Source organism: Pygocentrus nattereri, chromosome 4 (genome assembly GCF_015220715.1).
Source record: "Pygocentrus nattereri isolate fPygNat1 chromosome 4, fPygNat1.pri, whole genome shotgun sequence".
Taxonomy (NCBI): Eukaryota; Metazoa; Chordata; class Actinopteri; order Characiformes; family Serrasalmidae; genus Pygocentrus; species Pygocentrus nattereri.
Window position 1 is genome coordinate 26,707,990 of NC_051214.1, and position 6,087 is coordinate 26,714,076.

Sequence of the window (6,087 nt, forward strand, 5' to 3'; positions counted from 1 at the left end):
TTTCCCCAGCCACTTCCACTAGCTCCCTGGGGGGGGGGTTCCAAGGCGTTCCCAGGCCTGCTGGGCGATATAGTCACGCCAGCGTGTCCTGGGTCTTCCCCGGGTGGACTTGCCTGTGACACCAGCCAAGGCAGGTGTCCAGGAGGCATCCTAACCAGATGCCCGAACCACCTCAGCTGGCTCCTCTTGACGTGGAGAAACAGCGGCTCTACTCCGAGTCCCTCCTGTATGACCGAACTTCTCACCCTATCTCTAAGGGAGAGTCCGGACACCCTGCAGAGGAAACTCATTTCGGCCGCTTGTATTCGCAATCTCGTTATTTCGGTCATTACCCAAAGCTCATGACCATAGGTGAGGGTGGGAACGTAGATCGACCAGTAAATCGAGAGCCTTGCCTTATGGCTCAGCTCTTTCTTTACCACAACACACTGGTAAAGAGCCCGCATCACTGCTGACCCAGCACCAATCCGCCTGTCAATCTCCCGCTCCCTTGTACCATCACTCATGAACAAGACCCCGAGATACTTAAACTCCTCCACTTGAGGCAAGAGCTCATCCCCGACTCAGAGAGGGCTCTCCACCCTTTCCCGCCTGAGAACCATGGTCTCGGATTTGGAGGTACTGATCCTCATCCCAGCCACTTCACACTCGGCTGCAAACGATCCAGCGAAAGCTGAAGTTCACGACCTGATGTCCCCAATAGGACCACATCATCTGCAAACAGCAGTGATGTGACCCTGAGGTCACCAAACCGGACATCCTCCATCCCCTGACTGCACCTAGAAATTCTATCCATAAAAATTATGAACAGAATCGGTGACAAAGGGCAGCCCTGACGGAATCCAACTCTCACTGGGAACAAGTCTGACTTACTGCCGGCCATGCGAACCAAACTCCTGCTTTGTTTGTACAGGGCCTGAATGGCTCGTAGCAAAGAGCCATGTACCCCGTACTCCCGAAGGACCTCCCACAGAATACCCCAGGGAACACAGTCGAATGCCTTCTCCAAATCCACAAAGCACATGTGGACTGGTTGGGCAAACTCCCATGAACCCTCCAGGATCCTGGAGAGGGTAAAGAGTTGGTCCAGTGTTCTACGACCAAGGTGGAACCCGCACTGCTCCTCCTGAATCTGAGCTTCTCCAGTACCCCTGCATAGACCTTATCAGTGAGGCTGAGGAATGTGATTCATATATATATATATATATATATATATATATATATATATATATACACCTATATAAGTATAGTAGTTTGGATAGAAGACTATGTTCTGTTTGATGTCAAGCCTGTCTAACAGCAAGCTGTGGAAGCTCTCTCTCTCTCACAGAATGTCGTTTTGCTTAGTTTTTTCTTGAAAAGTGTTCAACATGTTATGTAACACTATTACATAACACATTCACCTTTTGCTGTCCTGAGAACCGTCTTTCTGTTCACCAGGGGAAAACCTCGGCTACTTCAGCCAGCCATGTCTTACAACATGTACTGTATCATGCAGCTGTGAGAAGCCACTTTTCATTGGTTACTTTTAATGCACTATTTACTCTCATGATTTACCATTTGTCTCTTGCTATTTTGAGACACACAGCATTTTGTTTCATGTTTCTATGCATATATACACTGATTTGGCATAACATTATGAACAAGTCCATCTGTTTCTCTGATAATTTGTTAGTCCCCTTTTACCATGTTCTTCAGTGGTCAGGACCACCATGGACCCTCACAAAGCAGGTACTATTTGGGTGGTGGATCATTCTCAGCACTGCAGTAACACTGACGTGGTGGCGATTTGTTAGTGTGTGTTGATTAGACACAGCAGTGCTGCTGGAGTCTGTGAACACCTCAATGTCACTGCTGGACTGAGAATAGTCCACCAACCAAAAATATCCAGCCAGCAGTGGCCTGTGACCACTGATGAAGGACTAGAGGATGACCAACATAAACTATGCTGACACACATGAGCTGCTGTGTCTGACTTTACATCTATAAGGTGGGCCAACAAGGTAGGGTTATCTAATAGAGTGGACAGTGAGTGGACACAGTGTTTAAAATCCCCAGGAGCACTGCTGTGTCTGATCCACTCGCACCAGCACAACACACACTAACACACCACCACCACCACATCAGTTTTTCTGCAGTGCTGAGAATGATCCACCACCCAAATAGTACCTGCTCTGTGAGGGTCCATGGGGGTCCTGACCACTGAAGAACAGGCTAAAAGGGGACTAAAAAAGTATGGAGAAAAACAGATGGACTACAGTCTGTAACTGTAGAACTACAAAGTGCACCTATACAGTAAGCAGAGCTGATAAAATGGATAATGAGCATAAGAACAAGGAGGTGGTCATAATGTTATGCCTGATTTGTGTATATAGTAACACGGTAGCTTAATTACTGTAAATAAAATGACTACATTTATAGTAAATATTGCTTTATTGACTATCACCAACACACTATTACTGGATCTGTGGTTAATACAGTTTTTAGGGGAAATATTTTTTTCTCATTAGAAATATGTAGATATGTTTCTCCTGTGAAACACATTCTAAGAGAAGCTCAGTAATAGACACTTTACATGAGGATGAAACATATACTCATAATAATCATATGATGTACTCGCAGTTACTATGAAACTAAGTAGATCAATGTTAAATTATGGACAAAATCTAGAGGCATACATATTTTGGCTACATATTTTATCCAAACAAATACTGTTCAGAATTATCTGCTTCTAGAATTATTCTGTAATATTAATTGTCTTCAAGCTGTATTTAACAGAGGGAACAGATTTGGGTTTTTTAACTGATTTTTAACTGATTATTTAACTGATTTACATTGATTAACCACTGGTCTGCAAAGTGTTAGACTAATAATTGTAATGTGGTTATATGTTTATTTTCAGCTGGAAATAAATGTTGAAACGTACTAAATCAGTTGGTTCAAATTGATTTTATTTCATTTATCTCTCTCTCATCTCTGATTACTATAAAAGCTCACATTAAACGTACATTATAAAAGGCTGTTTGTGCTAAACCCCAGCTACTGAGAAAGGTAGTCATTTGTACAGCTAATGAGATAAGATACAGCCAAATGCTACCCATTTGCTACATGATACTATCCATATCTAGTCAACAGTGAACAAATGCCAGTTGTAGTATGTTGTAAATACATAAAATACAGGTTTAATTCTCATCAAATGACTAATTTAGCAACATACGGAGCCTGTAACCTAAACTGAGCAGTGACTGGATCTAGCCTAAAGCATGCTGTATTAGCTATTAACGTTGTGAGCGCTCCAATTAAATAAATGCACTTTCCAAGCATGGTATGTAAATTATGCAAATAAACACATTTTACCATAGCGATGCTATATATTAGCCTTACAGCATATGTACTGCATATCTGAACATCTCAAGAAGCCAAAGTGAGCCTGTCACTCAGGGCTGTGTAACGTTTCATACAGAGATGAACAGAGCGGGCAGTTAAGTCTAGGGCCAAACCACAGCTGTTCTGAGGTGAGCTGAGAACCTGTCATTGCTCACTGTGTAGTTTCATCACTTTTTCCACATTTTTATCATGCTGCACACAGAGTACCGAGCAAACACTGAGAACACTGAGAAACTGAGCTGCGCTGCTAAGACTGTGCACTGAAGCTAAATCTAGGTGGTGGTGTATGTGGTAGGGCAATATGGTCTCTGTACAACCTCTTTCACCAAAAAAATCACCATAATAATGTTTAAACTTAATTATTATATTCAGCAAAACAAAGTAAAGTATAGATGGACTTGTTTGTGTGTAACCCCACTATTCTGGTCTCTCAATAAGGTAAGTGCAACAATAAATTGGTTCTGAGCTTTTAATGGAATCACATCTGCTGGAGCCTGTTTGAGTATAATCAGAGGAAATACAGTCAGTATTGTGCTTCTCCACTCTAACAGCTATAAGACACCAAAGAAATCACATCAGTTCAATATAGCATTCAGACCACATGGGGCACAGAGCGAACATAGCTAGCTGTGGTTGAAAAATAGTTACAGCTCGTACTTAGCAACCTTTTTAATGACACAAACGAAGCAATACCAAACTAAAACGTACACACTATGTTACTTAAACGTACTGATTATTGCCTGAAAGTACAACAGCAAAACTCATAAATACTTAAATAGAGAGGAGAAGAAGTCTGAGCCTACCATATCTCTTCAGTGGCAAAACTGGACTGAACGGGATTCCTGCTTACCTGGTTTTGAAAGCATGCATTTCTTGATTACAGTGGGTTGCAGTATCCAGTAGTGGACAGCAGCCTTAGTAACGAGGGGGGAGTGGAGCCCTTGTTAAGGCAGATGTGTCAGAACTTTTTAGAGGATACAGGATTGGTATCCTTGGGCAGTGAGAATTGATCACTGTTCTTTCCTTCCCTTTTCATTAATTTATTTATTTGTTTCTTTTAGTCTCTTTTAGAAGTAAGATTTATTAAAGATTTTATTAAGAATTGAATGAGTCGAGTGCCAACCTTTAGTGTTATATTTCTTTGTTAATTAGTAGTTCTGACCCTGGGAGGCCTACTAGGAAAGCAGTAGTTTATTGTTACCATAGTAATTAAATTCAGCTGAGGAACAAGCTTTGAGGGTTCTCTTTTGAAGTGTAGTGTTTATTTATGTACTGATTTATTTATTTTATTTGTACTTTGTTTCAGAGTGTTTTGTTTGATTTGAGCCCTTAACCCATCCATCCATCCATCCATCCATCCATTTTCTAAGCCGCTTCTCCATCAGGGTCGCGCTGGAGCCTATTCTAGCAGTCATCCGGCGGAAGGCAGGATACACCCTGAACAGGTCGCCAGTCCATCGCAGGGCAGGCAGACAGACAGACAGACAGACAGACAGACAGACACAGAGAGTCACACCTAGGGGCAATTTAGCATGTCCAATCAACCTGAACCTTTGGACTGTGGGAGGAAACCGGAGAACCCAGAAGAAACCCACACTGACACGGGGAGAACATGCAAACTCCACACAGAGAGGACCCCGGTCACCTGGCCGGGGAATCGAACCCAGGCCCTTCTTGCTGTGAGGCAACAGTGCTACCCACTGCGCCACCATGCCGCCCCTGCCCTTAACCCTTTGTTGTACAACCCTATGGTTGTACTGCTGATTTTCCATATTTTCCAGTTATGTGGCTATTGATCCTTAAAGGTGTCATGCTGTAACAGTCAATTCTGGTTTTGGCCTGCTTCTACTGTGTGTTGTAAATTTTATGAGTTTTGAGATTTTTCTAATAACATTGTGTGCAATAGTCATCATTTTTGTAATTCACCTCTGGTAATCTACCAAATTCTCTTACCAAACCTGAGTGGGAACTAATGGGATTGATTAACTATCTACAACCTCTAGGTGGTGTTGTAGCTCATGTTTAACTATTTTGGGACCATTTAAGGGAGTGTTTGGTGGGCCTAGTGGATGGGGCTTACACACTGGTTGCAGGAACGAGCAAAGATTTATAAATAGACTGTGTTCAAAATGATGTCCATCTGCCATGAATGAAGGTAATTCTGATTAAACTCAAACAAAATGAGCTGTTCCTAACATTTTCAGTATTATAGTATTCTGGGATAGTTATGGTCCATACAGATCTGGCAAAACATCTACAGTCTTACTGTTAGGCACAGATCAAGATTAAGAGTGTGAAAAGCATTTGCTGTGCTTTAGAGCACTATGAAGACTGTCATCAGTAGGTGTAAAAATGTGGCACCTCAGGGACTTTGCCAAGCTCAGGATCTGATAACAGAACAAAATTAAAATGTATGAGGGAGGTCATCAAGAGGCCTACAGCAAGATTAAAAAGCTGCTGGAATTTCTGGCACAAATTTGCAGAACATTTGAAGATATTATTCATAAAAAAGGCTATCAAAAAAGTCCATCTAAAGTTTTCTAAAACATACAATAAAACATCCAAAATGACATAAATTACATCTTGAATTGAACTCTAAAAGATGTGTTTTGCCCAATTCACCTTAAATTCTGGCTTTGCGTTACAATAAAGTGGTTTCAAATGAGTGTCAGACTTTTTATATCCACTGTATTTCTATAA